The 13,954-nt window shown below is 41.3% G+C and overlaps 1 protein-coding gene across 2 annotated transcripts in view; it reads left to right on the forward strand.

Moving 5' to 3' along the window:
- The first annotated feature begins 1,109 nt into the window (after window positions 1-1,109).
- GIGYF2 (GRB10 interacting GYF protein 2) overlaps window positions 1,110-13,954 on the forward strand; it is a 131,860-nt gene continuing 119,015 nt past the window's right edge. The window contains exons 1-2 of one of the 2 annotated variants that reach the window (XM_081241819.1): window positions 1,110-1,199; window positions 6,431-6,496. The gene's annotated coding sequence lies outside the window, so the exon portion shown is untranslated. The remainder of the gene's footprint in view (window positions 1,200-6,430; window positions 6,497-13,954) is intronic. The other variant, XM_081241820.1, reaches the window with a different exon arrangement.

The raw sequence follows: 13,954 nt of genomic DNA on the forward strand, positions 1-13,954 counted from the left end.
GATCCCATAAATAAGGGAGAGGTTGGAGGCACAAGGAAAGAACGGGATGACCTGAGAAGAGTAGAGTTGCCAGATGTACCAAATAAAAATGCAGGGCGCCCGGACTTCCCTGGTGGTGCAGTGGTTAAGAATCTGTCTGCCAATGTAGAGGACACAGGTTCGAGCCCTGGTTCGGGCAGATCCCATATGCCCAGAGCAGCTAAGCCCGTGTGCCACAACTACTGAGGCCAAGCGCCCAGAGCCTGTGTGCCACAACAAGAGAAGCCACCGCAGTGAGAAGCCCGTGTACTGCAACGAAGAGTAGCTCCTGCTCGCCGCAACCAGAGAAAGCCCGCGCGCAGCAACGGAGACCAAACGCAGCCAAACATAAAGTTAAATAAATAAATTTATATATAAAAAAAATACAGGGCGCTCAGTTAAATTTGAATTTCAGGAAAATGATGAATAATTTTTAGTATAAGTATGTCCCTGATATCACTGGTGGCCTGCATTTCATTTGGCAACCCCCAATCGGGAGATTTTTAGGTCAAAGAATTATAGTCCCGGATGCACTAGAACGGAGCTGGAGCTCTAAAGTCCTCCCCTGCAGTCACATTCCAGTAATCTAGAATGAATTCTCAGTTCTTCCGGAACCGTCAACAAGCAGACAAACTGCTTTGAACCTCACCTCAGCTTTTGTCACTTCCCTATCTTCTCTAGGATGGCAAACGGGCAGGAAAATGCTGGATGAAAACCTGTGGAAAAGTTCTGGTGTGGAAAATCAGCTCCTAAATGATGCAGAGCTTTTTGAACTGCCAATGGGCTCTGGATTGGGCGCAGAGGACGGTGAGTCACACGGCGCTTGGCCCAGCTCCAGCTCTGGACACCAACTCTACTCAACTCAAGGGCAGGCAGGGAGCCCCGGCCAAAGGACCCACAGGCGCTTGCGCTCTGCCGCGGCCCCGCCCTCCTCCAGCCTGACATCCGGGGCTCGGGCAGAGGCGTGCCCGGGAAAGAGGGGAGGGAGGCAGCGGAAAGGAAGGATGTCGTGGGAGGCTGGAGGAGCTGGGAGGGAGGGGAGGCGGGGCGAGGGCAGAGCAGGGGGCGTGACGGGACGAGCACGCTGTCACGTGACGTGCGTGGGGACGTGTCGGCCATCTTGTGTTGTTGAGGCTGAGGACTGACTTGGGTTCTGAGAGACTCCCTGTCCCGGACCGCAGGTAACCAGTGACTCGGTCTCGCTCCCCTGCCCGGCTCCACTCCGCGCCCCGGCTCCGCCGTCCCGCCTGGGTCTCCCGGGCCTGTCGCCCGCGCTCGCGTCCCCGCCGCTCCGGCCTGACCCGGCCCAGCCGCATGGACACCCCCAGGCCGCCCGGCAGTCGCCGCGGCCGGCTCGGGCGTCAGGCGAAGGGACGGTTCAGGTGCGGGGTCGGAGTGACTCCCCGTCCGGGGGCAAGCCGGACCCGGGCGCGTCTCGGCCGCCGAGCTGGAGAGCCCCTTCTTCCGGGGCCCGTTGGCATCGCAGGGGGAGCCGAGGAAGGGAAGAGGGTGGTGGGATGGCCAGTGTCAGGCCGGCTTGCTTAGGGCCAGAGGGCTCGCCTTCTGCTACCTGGTCCTCGGGGCCAGCCACCCGCCCAGCCTCGGGGTGCCCGGGGTAACAGCTGCTGCGGCCAGACAGCTGTTCCTGCCCGCGCTCCTCCCCACACCTGGTCTCTGGGAGATGCGCCCTTGCCTTCCTCGCCGAGCATCTGCACTGGGGAGATTCCTTCCGTGGCGAGAGGACTGGGTCTGGACCAGGCCTGAAGCCAGGTGGATCCATGATCGGAACCTGGGACGGAGGTTGGGAAGGTAGAACCCCTGGCAGCTTTGGAACCCGAACGTTCACATCAGGTTGAAATAGGCATTAGCCTTAAGTGATAGTAGTTCCCCACGAAGCACTCAGAATATTTCAGTTTTGTGGCTGAAGCATAAACCAAGCGACCAGAGAAGGGGGGCGTCAAGAAAGCAGGTTGTGTGACTGTGTTTGGGAAGCAGTAACGTTGCTTTGCGTTTATCTAGCACTGTTTTTTGTTTGTTTTTTTAAAAAATGTTTTCTTTCCCTGAAAGAGCACTTAAGCACACCTAATTTCTCTGTAAGAAAGGTAAGTATTTCAGTTTAACTTGCAAGAAATTGAGGAAGGGGCCAGAACCTGTGAACAGATTCTTATCCAGTGTTGTATACCTTGGATTATACTTAGTCAGTGTTAAATACCTTGGATGATAGGCAGTTTTGATTCCCAGTTTGTATGCATGGAAGATATTCTTTCCTCACATAATATTTCCTTTTTAGAATCTAGTGATTTTCTAGATGAAAAAAAAAGGTCATTCTTTCTGAACATTAACTTTTATCTTTCTAATATTTGCAGCTCTGGCCTTTCAGAGTTTGTCTGTTTTGGTTAGAACACAAAGCGTTGTCTCATTTGTTGTATGTTTTTATGTGTTGTAACTAGTTAGTGTCGCAGCTTTCAGAGTGCTCAAATTGGAATATGTACTTTCCTGTTAACATCAAATGTTACATCAGTAGAAGAGACTAGAAAAAAAAGTAAAAGTGGTATGTAGCTGGAGAAATGTTACACAGTCTTTTTGACATTTAATACTGGGGAATACACTGGTGATGGTGGTGATTCACTAGAAAAGAAAGGGCTTTGAACCTTTTCTATACTGGACAAAGCATTTTCGGATTTTGAGACTGAGGAGGGAGAAGGGACTATATGCTTCCATTCATTTATTCTTTCATTTGTGCATTTATTTGTTTGAAGAATATCGAGATCCTACTACACGGGTGGGTACTGGGAGCAAAACAGACCCAAAATTCCTGTTTCCATGGAGCTCATTCCTAGACAGATAAATACATACTTAGGTAAGATATGTAGTGTAGTGATAAGTGATGTGGGAAAAACATGAGACAGGGTAATAGGATAATAGGGAGCTGGGGGAGGGGTTAATTTGAGGTGGAGTACCCTGGGAAGGCCACGGGGAGAAGCTGGTATTTGAGGGAAGACCTGACACAGGTAAAGGATCTATTCCTGTGGCTCTCTGGAGGAGGAATGCTCCAGGCTGGGGAAGTGAGGGCAGAGACCCTGAGGCAGAAACTGAAGTGGGAGCAGATCAGGTGTGGCTAGGAAGAGTATGGAGGCTAAGCCTAGCCAGAGAGGCATGATCACAAGGGAACCTAGTAGGAAGTGTGTACCCAGCTCACTGGTTCTGAGATGAGCGGGGTTATTCAGTTGTCCAGGAGTCTTTTTCCACACCTCTTTCCTCCAACATGACACCCTTCCCCTCCCCCAATTTGGAAAATTCAGGATGCTCATATAATGTATTTCAGGAAGTTGTCATGAAATAGCTTTCTCAAAAGTAAAAGTTTTTAAATGAGATTGATGATAAAAGGATTTTTCGAAAGAAATTGCTTTCTAAGAAGAGGATCTTTGAATTACTTCAGAATATTTGAAAACGTAGGGAAATGAATTTCCTTTGAAATTTAAACACAGGTCATTAAGGAATATAACCTGGAAGAAGTGTATTAGCTCACGTTGTTTTTAACGGTAAAGAATTCCTCTTAATGATTTCTGTGTTGTCCAGCCTAGTTTTGAATTCCTCAGGGACTGTTCAACTAACTTGTTTGTATATCTTTTATAGCATTGTACACGTGTAGAACTTGCTGTGCTAAGTTTTTTATTCCTCAGCTTTGACCTTTCAGGCTAGTTCTTCAATTAATTTTATACTAGTAGACTTTTTCTTGGAAAAAATTTTTTTCTGATTTTCTTTCAGCTTATCTCCATATTCTTATTACTGAGCTTTCATAAATTTCCTCTTTCATTTTAATTCATCTGAGGAATTTAATATTTTGGCTTTGAAATGCTTTTGTTGGTGAGTTGCATATACGAAAAGAATTTGTCTTGGCTTGCCTGAAAATCATGAGAAGTTAGGAATTGCAACTTCAGGGTGTGAGTGGAGCTCCTTGGCCAAGAGGAGACATAGTGATGCTAGCAAGGAGATAGTGTTTTAACGAATTGCATTTCTCTCTCTTGTTCCTTCGGTGAGTTTTTGAAATCACAGTTCCAAATTATAATGTCTTTGATGTCATATAAGCTCCTTTGTTCTCATGACTCTGCATTTTAGTATTCCATATATCTATATTTTTGTTGACCTTCACACTGGAAGATGACACTATTGATAGTGATTGCTATCTGGGAGAACCACTTTGGGTGACCAGATTATTACCGTCCTGTTTATCCTTGCCCTTCTAAAGGATCTTTGATTTGTGCCATTTTTTAAGACTGACTTCATTTGCCGTTCTCTGTTAGCCCCTGACGACTAAATTTTCAGTACTGTTTTATTCTATTTCTTATAGATTATAGTGGGACTAGTCTCATTAGGTTGAATCTACAGCCTATGTTGGTGTTAATCCAGGTATATTAGAGGCAAGTTCACTGTCTGTTTTCTTCAGCAGTTCGAATTGCCTTAACATTATTTGGTCATTGTTGTAAAACTCTGAACCCAAGTTTTTTTTTTTTTCGCCCTTAACCCCCACTAGGATTTTATGGTGATTAAGTCCTAATATTTCCATTCATTTTTAACGCCCTGAAGAATTACATGTCTTTAAAAATATAAGTGGATTTTTATTCCACAGACAAGTACTTATAGTTAGACTCCTAATATTTCTTGACCAGGATAGCATTTTATTATTTTTTATGCTCTCAGATAGCTGAGAAATATATTAGATTAATTATATAGGAATACAGAATGATACCTTTGTTGGATTGCCCATAATTTTAGTTGAGGTTGAGGGAGAAGAGGGGAGAGGTTTGAAAAACAAAAGAATATTCTCTTTTTTTAAAATAAATTTATTTATTTTATTTATTTATTTTTGGCCGAGTTGGGTCTTCGTTGCTGCGCGCAAGCCTCTCATTGTGGTGGCTTCTCTTGTTGCGGAGCACGGGCTCTAGGCACGCGGGCTTCAGTGTTTGTGGCACGCAGGCTCAGTAGTTGTGGCTCACGGTCTCTAGAGTGCAGGCATAGTAGTTGTGGCGCACGGACTTAGTTGCTCCGCAGCATGTGGGATCTTCCCGGACCAGGGATCCAACCCGTGTCCCCTGCATTGGCAGGTGGATTCGCAACCACTGCACCACCAGGGAAGCCCCAAGAATATTCTCTTAAGTGGCCAAAATTAATTTTATAAAAATATTTTCAAAGTATGATACACTTCCCTACCTCAAGTAATTAAGGAACACAATTTTATATTTTCTTGTTAACTACAGAGTTTCATTGAAATTGAACTTTATTTATAGTTATAATAATAGGAGATACCCTAGAGCTTATTCTCTTGAGTTAGGCCCAGAGAAGAGTTTTTATTACCTAGTTCTTCCCTCTTTTGCTTCTGCTTGCTCTTATAAAAAGTAGAGTGCGGGACTTCCCTGGTGGCACAGTGGTTAGGAATCCGCCTGCCAATGCTTGGGGATATGGGTTCGAGCCCTGGTCCGGGAAGATCCCATCTGCTGCAGAGCAACTAAGCCCACATGCCACAACTACTGAGCCTGTGCTCTAGAGCCCACGAGCCTAGAGCCTGTGCTTGCCACAACTAGAGAAAGCCCACGAGCAGCAACGAAGACCCAACGCAGCCAAAAAAAAAAAAAAGTAGAGTGCGGTGGATAAAGTTGGATGACCTTTTGGACATTGTAACGGCTACTTTTTTGCAAAATTAAATCAGAGGTGGAATTGGCTTTTTCAAGTTGCTTTCTTGCTGTTAGTAAAATTGTCAACTTTAATTTTTACTGTTTTTTGACTTTTTAGCAGCAGCCTTCAAAGCATCATTTGATTTTAGCTAAGAAATCACTTAGGGCTGTTGTTCCAGTCCATTCCTTGTCACTTGAAATATCACCGTCTTGTGGATTTTTAAGATATTGTCTCATCAGAGCATTAAAAGAAGGTTGTGATTTTGCAGCTGAAAGCACATCTGGAGCTTTGCTCCTTGGACGTTTTGGCAGTGGTCATACATCTTGGGGCTCATTGATTATTTGCATAGGATACATGCTGTATTGCCGTCTTGCTAGCTGTCATTTTCTATCAGATATGTTAAAAAAGTTAATACCAAATCCCTGTAATGTAGTTTTGGATGAAAACCCCAAATAATCATTTCCTGAAACCCTGTAGTGGTGCTCATTTGTTAGCTTCATCAGAATCACTTAGAACTTCGGTTAAAAAAATATATTTTTCAGTCCCATTCCAGAGCTACTGAGAGAGACTCTTTAGTTGTTAGGACAGGGTATCTAGATTATAAGCATATCAGGTGATTCTAATATTTTAACCAGGTTTGGAATCCATTTCTTATAAAATGTTCATGATAAAAATTACATTTCTAACGTTTCCTAAGAGATTGCTGAGTAATTTACTTTAATACTTTTATTATTTACAGTGTTAAAAGGACCTGAATAAAGTCTGCTCAAACCTCCTGCTGTGAACCAGCAGAACTTTTGAACAGGTGAGTTTTGAAGGGAAGCACAAAGCCCGAGGGCTTATGCAAACAGATAATTTTTGCTTTTAAGGCTCCGGTTATTTTTGTCCTATTATTTCTCCTGAAGTTATAGATAGCAGATAGAAACAACTTCTCTGGTACCACTCAGATCCCTTATGAACCGTGAGAGTAATCATACCCTTTCTGCATTGATCCTGGTGTGAATTTGTGTCTTAAATTGTCATAATGATTTTTTGATGGCATGAAACAGGAAGAGGAGTGCTTTGAGGGGAAGGGTAAGGAGGTACCTTAAGGCACCCAAGAGCAGCTGGCTTCATGAAGGACATGAACCGGAAACTGGGAAGCATTCAGGAGACATGGTGGTCCAGAGAGCACTTTTCTCCTTGCTGGCTAGTAGGTGTCATCTCTTGTCTCTTTATATCTTGCTTTAGTTGTCTTTCCACACTCTGGTCTTTTCTGCTTTAACAAAAACAGAAGAAAATTGCTACTTCATTCTTGGAGCCACATATAAACTTAAGCTCTAGTGCCACTAGCCAACTAGTTACTAGCTCAGTGTCCCCACTTCAGATTCCTGGGAGGGAAAATTTGATTGGTTGAACTTGGTCCAAATTTCCATTATTGGTCCAATTAGTGTGGCCATGGGGTTGGGGTCTTGAAAGGTCCCACTCCTAAGAGTGGGGGCAGGTCTCAGAGGAGGTGGAATGTAGCCTTTTTGAGTCAGAATCCCACAGAAGCTTCTAGATGTTTTTCCTTTTCCTAGAAAAATTCCTGTATATATCTTGTCAGTTTCAATTTACCTGTCCTGAAGAGTTAAAATATATGCGTATCTTTTTGGTGAATGAGGCCTAGTAGGTCTCACCAAGCATTCTTGGAACTTCCTAGGGCAGTGTTTAACAAAACTTCTTGATTTGGGGGTTCAGAGGACCATCTAGGGTAAAGGTTTAGTAAATGAACATAAGCAAATAAGACACTTAGTTTGTGGAAAAATTCATTGTTTATTTATTTTTCATTGATTGCTATTATAAATTTTAATTTCTGTGTACTTTTTACAGTATTAAGTAACACTTGATTATGAGGAAGCCATAGAGAATTTGAAGGGTAGGACTTCTATATATGAATCTATATTCACATTATTTGAGCGGTAGCAGGGACTTTCACTTTTGGGAAAGGATCAGGGAGACAGTATAAGCTTTTGTATTACATGTTTTTGTATACTAGAATTATTAGGTAATATTGAAGCAAACTTTTTTAAAAATTAATTTATTTATTTTTGGCTGCGTTGGGTCTTCCTTGCTGGGTGTGTTCTTTCTCTAGTTGCCGCCAGTGGGGGCTACTCTTCGTTGCGGTGCATGGGCTTCTCATTGCATTGGCTTTTCTTGTAGCGGAGCATGGGCTCTAGGCACGCAGGCTTCCGTAGTTGTGGCTCGCGGGCTCTAGAGCGCAGGCTCAGTAGTTGTGGTGCACGGGCTTCGTTGCTCCGCGGCATGTGGGAACTTCCCAGACCAGGGCTTGAACCCTTGTCACCTGAATTGGCAGGTGGATTCTTAACCACTGTGCCACCAGGGAAGCCCCGCAAACTTTTTTTTTTTTTTTTGCGGTACGCGGGCCTCTCACTGTTGTGGCCTCTCCCGTTGCGGAGCACAGGCTCCGGACGCGCAGCTCAGCGGCCATGGCTCACGGGCCCAGCCTCTCCGCGGCATGTGGGATCTTCCCGGACCGGGGCACGAACCCGTGTTCCCTGCATCGGCAGGCGGACTCTCAACCACTGCGCCACCAGGGAAGCCCCAAACTTTTTTTTTTAATGGAGCATTTTGAAGTTCTCTTTATTTTTGTTTGTAGCTTGTATGTACTTGGTAGCATCTAATTGCTTAAGTCATTTTTTATAACTCACATCTTGTTATGTTAGTATATCAGTGTATCCAGATTTTGTTTGATGCAAAGCATAGGAATTACTAATCAAAGTGATCTAATATAGAATGATGTATGGAATGACAGACCACAGATGTGACCTCTTATGATTTTTTTTTTTTTTCAGCCAAGGTTTCTTTAGCAGATTGCAGCTAAATTCATTTTTAAGGTGGAAGAGTCCTTTCTTATATTGTACATATTCTTTAATCTGGGTGTTGAGGTAAAGCATATGTAGGGCTTTGTGAGGCTTAAAAAGATTTCCACATAATCAGTGTAAAACTTTCACAGGCTCTGGGCATCCCTCTCTGTAAAGGATTGGCTTGTGGTGAGATTATCAAATGATATGGTAATGTTTATGGCACTGTAATTTTTCCTTGAATAGTTAAGTGGTTGCTAATTTTATTCTCCTTTCACCAGAAGGGGGAAAAAAGAGAAACATTTATATATTGTTCAGAAGCAGTGGGGAGAATGGCAGTAACAGTAATAGCTTTTTCTTGTAGTGATATTGTGGCCAGTATGTTCTTTGGGAACAAAGCTCCTTTTATTCTAGTTGTCCTGAACCTGGAGGAAGTCTTGGGAGCTCTGGCCACTTCAGTATTGGTCCTTTGCTTGCAGAGACTGACAAAGAATTGGCAGAAGTACTGTCTTGGTACTTAATAATTGGCAAATCATGGCTCAGTGCTTGAAGAGATGGTTACATCCAGATTTCATGGTCAGCCCCTTGGGAATTGAGATGTTGTTACCCAGACGGTGGCCAGTTGAGTAACTGGATGAAGCCGTCTTGCAAGATCAATGGGTCAGAGAGCCTTAATTCATGTTCTGGAATCTGACACTCTTTATTTAATCTTTCATATTACTTCTGCCATTGTTTATGAAGTTTCTGATAGTGTGTTATGAGAAGATATACTGTTCCTCAACCAGAGAGCTCACTGTATTGCTTAATTGAGTGATGCAGAGGGGTAGAAGTTGGAGGGTAGTGGAAAAGAGAAGGAGATTGGAAAAAGGAGAAAAAGGACTTCCACAAAATGAATTCCCCTGAAAATTGCAAGGAAATGGGAAAAAAAAGAAAGGTAACCAAGCAGTTTTGAGCACTATGTCAGTATGTAGAGAAAAAGCTTGTGGCTATTAAGCAGAGAAATGTGGGTTTAATTTTCTGTCATTTACTACCTGTAACTTTAGATAAATAAGTTAACCTCTTGGAGGCTTACTTTCCTTACTGTAAAGTATATCCCATGGTGATTTGGGAATTAAAAGTAAAATGCCCAATACAATGCCTGGCACATAGTAAATAGATCTTCAATAAATGGTAGCGGTTATGATTGTTATTGCTATGTAAATAGATACATTTTGATTGTAAAATGTCATCTTTATAATTTGAATAGAGGCCTTGGTGGGTTCTGTTTTTAAGTCCTCTGTCTTTTGTTTTGTTTTGTTTTGTTTTCAGTCCAGCAATTATTTGAATACCTGCTTTGTTCCAGGTGCTGGGCTAGCCATAGTGGTGAGCAAAACACCTGTCTTCATGGGACTTCCAGCCTAGTGGTAGAGGCAGTCAAGAAATCATATAAGTAAATTTCAAAATGTGGAAAGTTTCTCTGTCCTTGGAAAAGATACATTTTTAAAACCCTAGATATTCTTTGAATAAGTGTCATATTTGGATCTTGGTGTTCTTGTTGTCAGGGATATCTTATGCCTCTTGATATGCTTTCCAGGGTATGTATGTTTGTTCATTTTAAGTTAATTTATGTATTTCTTTTATTTGTCATTTTTTCCTCTTTCTCTGAGATAGATGTTCTCAACTTTTTATCTTAGGACTCCTTTACCTTCTTAAGAGTTAGAGGACCCCAAAGAGCTTTTGGTTTTTCAGTTATATCTATCTTTCTGATACTGAGAAATTTAAAATGATTTATTAATTTATTTAAAAATAGCGGGCTTCCCTGGTGGCACAGTGGTTGAGAATCTGCCTGCTAATGCAGGGGACACAGGTTCGAGCTCTGGTCTGGGAGGATCCCACATGCCGCGGAGCAACTACGCCCGTGAGCCACAACTACTGAGCCTGCGCGTCTGGAGCCTGTGCCTCGCAGCGAGAGAGGCCGTGATAGTGAGAGGCCCGCGCACCGCGATGAAGAGTGGCCCCCGCTTGCCACAACTAGAGAAAGCCCTCGCACAGAAACGAAGACCCAACACGGCAAAAATAAATAAATTAATTAATAAACTCCTACCCCCAACATCTTCTTTAAAAAAAAAAAAAAGCAATAGTTTCTTTACATGTTAACATAAATACATTTTTAATGAAAAATACCTATTTTCTAAAACATTTCTAAAAAAATTTGCTGAGAAGAGTGACACTGTTTTACCTTTTCACAAATTGCATTTTATGTCTTCCTTTGTAGAAGGCAGCTGGATTCTCACAGCTGCTTCTGCATTCAACCCGTTGCTGTTTATTGTATTAGTTGAAGTCTGTGCAGAAGATTTATCCTCACAGAGATGTGTATGTAGTTGGAAAAGGGAGGAATATTTTAAGAGCTTTTTCAGATAATTGCAGATTTTCTTTGATATTACACTAAAATTCGACAAGTAGTAGTTTATAAAGGTTAGTTGCAATGTGAAATTTGAATTATATCAATGCACTTTTATATTCCATTACATTAAAATCTATTGGTCTATCTTGTGCATTAAATGGATATTTTATACAGTATCAAAAAAACACATTCATTAATATCAACACCCATCAGAAAAGCCGTTACTTATTGGAACGTATAAGTACTATAAAAACTCGTCAAGCTTATGGTAATGAATAGAAGTTTTCTAAAATTTTAACTTTTGCTTGAAAGCTCAAGTTTTATAATTGGCAACAAGTACTATCAATTGTTTTCCTTAAAGTGACAGTCTTGTTTCATTCATTTTTGAAAAAAAGGTCTGCTATATACCCAGTTCTGGATAATTTTATTTGTGTGTCAGCTCTTTCAAGTCAGTATGATGTTTCATGAGCAGAAGCAGTTAGTTGAGTTTGTAACTCAAAGCTGTCACATAAATGCTTTTCTTTGAGACTTTGGTATGCAGCTGAAGTGCTTTATGTGTACTTCTCATTTCATCACATGAAGAATATTAGAAAGCTGTGTACACAGGGACCAAGATTAATAAAAATTAATAGTTTTTACTGCTTTATCAAGGGCATTCTTAAGTAAACCTGGCTTTTTTTCCTCTCGTGAATATATGGCACATGGCAGTGAAGACTACAGTAGTTTGGTGCCATTAATTTGAATGATGCTAAGGTGCCAGCAGTTTTACCCATGATTAGCGCAGTGCCAACATAGTGAAAAATGCAAAGAATATCTTAGTATTAACAGTTTTGCCATCTTGGATATCTTGAAAGTGTTTCGGGGAATTGCTGCTCTGGGGAGTGGAACATTTTTCAGTATTAACACTTATATATATTGATATTAGATTGACTTTTTTTTTTTTTTTGGTACGCGGGCCTCTCACTGTTGTGGCCTCTCCCGTTGCGGAGCACAGGCTCTGGACGCACAGGCTCAGCGGCCATGGCTCACGGGCCCAGCCGCTCCACGGCATGTGGGATCTTCCCGGACTGGGGCACGAACCCGTGTCCCCTGCATCGGCAGGCGGACTGTCAGCCACTGCGCCACCAGGGACGCCCTACGTTAACTTTTTAAAAAGAGTTTTCAAAAAAAAAATGTAGTTGTTTGAAATAGAAACTGGAATAAACATATCATTGAGGATTTTTACATTTCAGTGAGGGTTTTTAATTTTGGGTAGATACAGATTTATTCATAAGTTGCAATCAGTTATAAAATACTCTTCTAAAATGGTCCCATAAAAATAGTCTTCTACACCAGCGCTGTCCCACGGAATTTTCTGCTACGATGGAAGTGTTCTATAAATCTGCACTGTCAAATACTGTAGCCACTAGCCACATGTGACTGTGGAGCACTTGACGTGGTTAGTGTGACTGAGGGAATCGCATTTTTTAAAATGTAGAAAACCTTTACTTTTTTATTACAACTCAAGTTCTCTTATTTTTACAGGTTTTATTTTTGAGAACAGTTTTAGATTCACAGAGAAACTGAGAAGATAGTACAGAGAGCTCCCATGTATACCACACCCAGGTTTTGTATTGTTAACCTCCTACATTACTGTTGTCCATTTTTTACAATTAGTTAGCCAGTATTGCTTATTAGCTAAGTCTGTAGTTTATTCAGATTTCCTTAGTTTTCCTGAGTTTATTTTCCTATGTCAGGATCCCATCCAGGACATCACGTTACATTTAGTCAGGTATCCATAGGCTCCTCTTGGCTGTGTTAGTTTCTCAGACTTCCCTGTTTTTAACAGTCTTGACAGTTTTGAGGAGTATTGGTTAAGCATTCTGTAGAATGCTTCTCTGTTGGAATTTGTGTGATGTTTTTCTCCTGGTTATGGGTCATGGGTTTTGGGGAGGAAGACCACAGAGGTAAAGTGCCATTTTCATCACATCATATCAACAGCATATACTGATTTATAACTGTTAATATTGACTGATTATCACTGTTAACATTAACTTTGATACTTGGTTGACTTTCATACTTTGTCAGGTTTGTCCACTGTAAAGTTACTCTCCTCCCTCCCCCACAAGGAACTAGATTTTAAATTTTAATTAATTTAACTTGATATAGCCACATGTGGTTAATGGGTACAGTTCTAGAGAGTGTTTCTCAGTTTTAAATATTATCCAAAACTTTATTTAACATCAATTTTAATAGATTTAAAGAAAGGCAGTTTAACATAAAAGAAATATAGAATGTTAGTCTTGAAATGCATTGCTTTTTGAGGGAGGCAGTCTACTTTTACTAAGCTTAGTCTTTTTAAAAATTAACTTTCTGAGGTTTAATTTATATACAATAAAATGCCTTCATTTTAAGTATACTTGTATTAAGTGTACATCTTGATGAGTTTTGACAAGTGTATATACTTAGGGGACCATAACCACAGTCAAGATAGGTAATATTTTCATCACTCCCAGAACCTTCCTCCTCCTTTTTTGCAGTCATTTCCCCTCTCCCACCACTGATTTGTTTTCTGTGACTATAGATAATTTTGCCTCTTCTACAATTTTATATAAATGGAATTATTCAGTATGTATTCTTTTTGGGTCTGGCTTCTTTTGCTCAGCGTATTATTTGTGATACATCCATGTTGCTGCATGTGTCAGTAATTAGGTGTTTTTATTGCTGAGGATATTCCAAGGTATGGTCATTATAATATGTGTCTATCCATTTATCTTGCTTTGGGGCTGTTAGGAATAAAGTTGGCAATGGTGGTGATTCAGACTATTCTGGATTGCAGTGTTTATTTCAACACTGTAAATTAGGAATTTAAATTCTTTTTAGGATGAGGAGAAAAGCCAACAGAGCATCTATAATTTTTTGAAGATATTCCATGAAAAGGATAATTAACATAGAAATAAATAGTATTTTGCAAAGTTTCATATAAAAATGTGTGATCCAGATAGATGTAGACAATTCTGGCTTCCTGGGGAGGGAGGGGAGTTCTTTGTCAGTTCTT

This window comes from Mesoplodon bidens (assembly GCF_964165515.1).
Source record: "Mesoplodon bidens genome assembly, chromosome: 8".
NCBI classification, from domain to species: Eukaryota; Metazoa; Chordata; class Mammalia; order Artiodactyla; family Ziphiidae; genus Mesoplodon; species Mesoplodon bidens.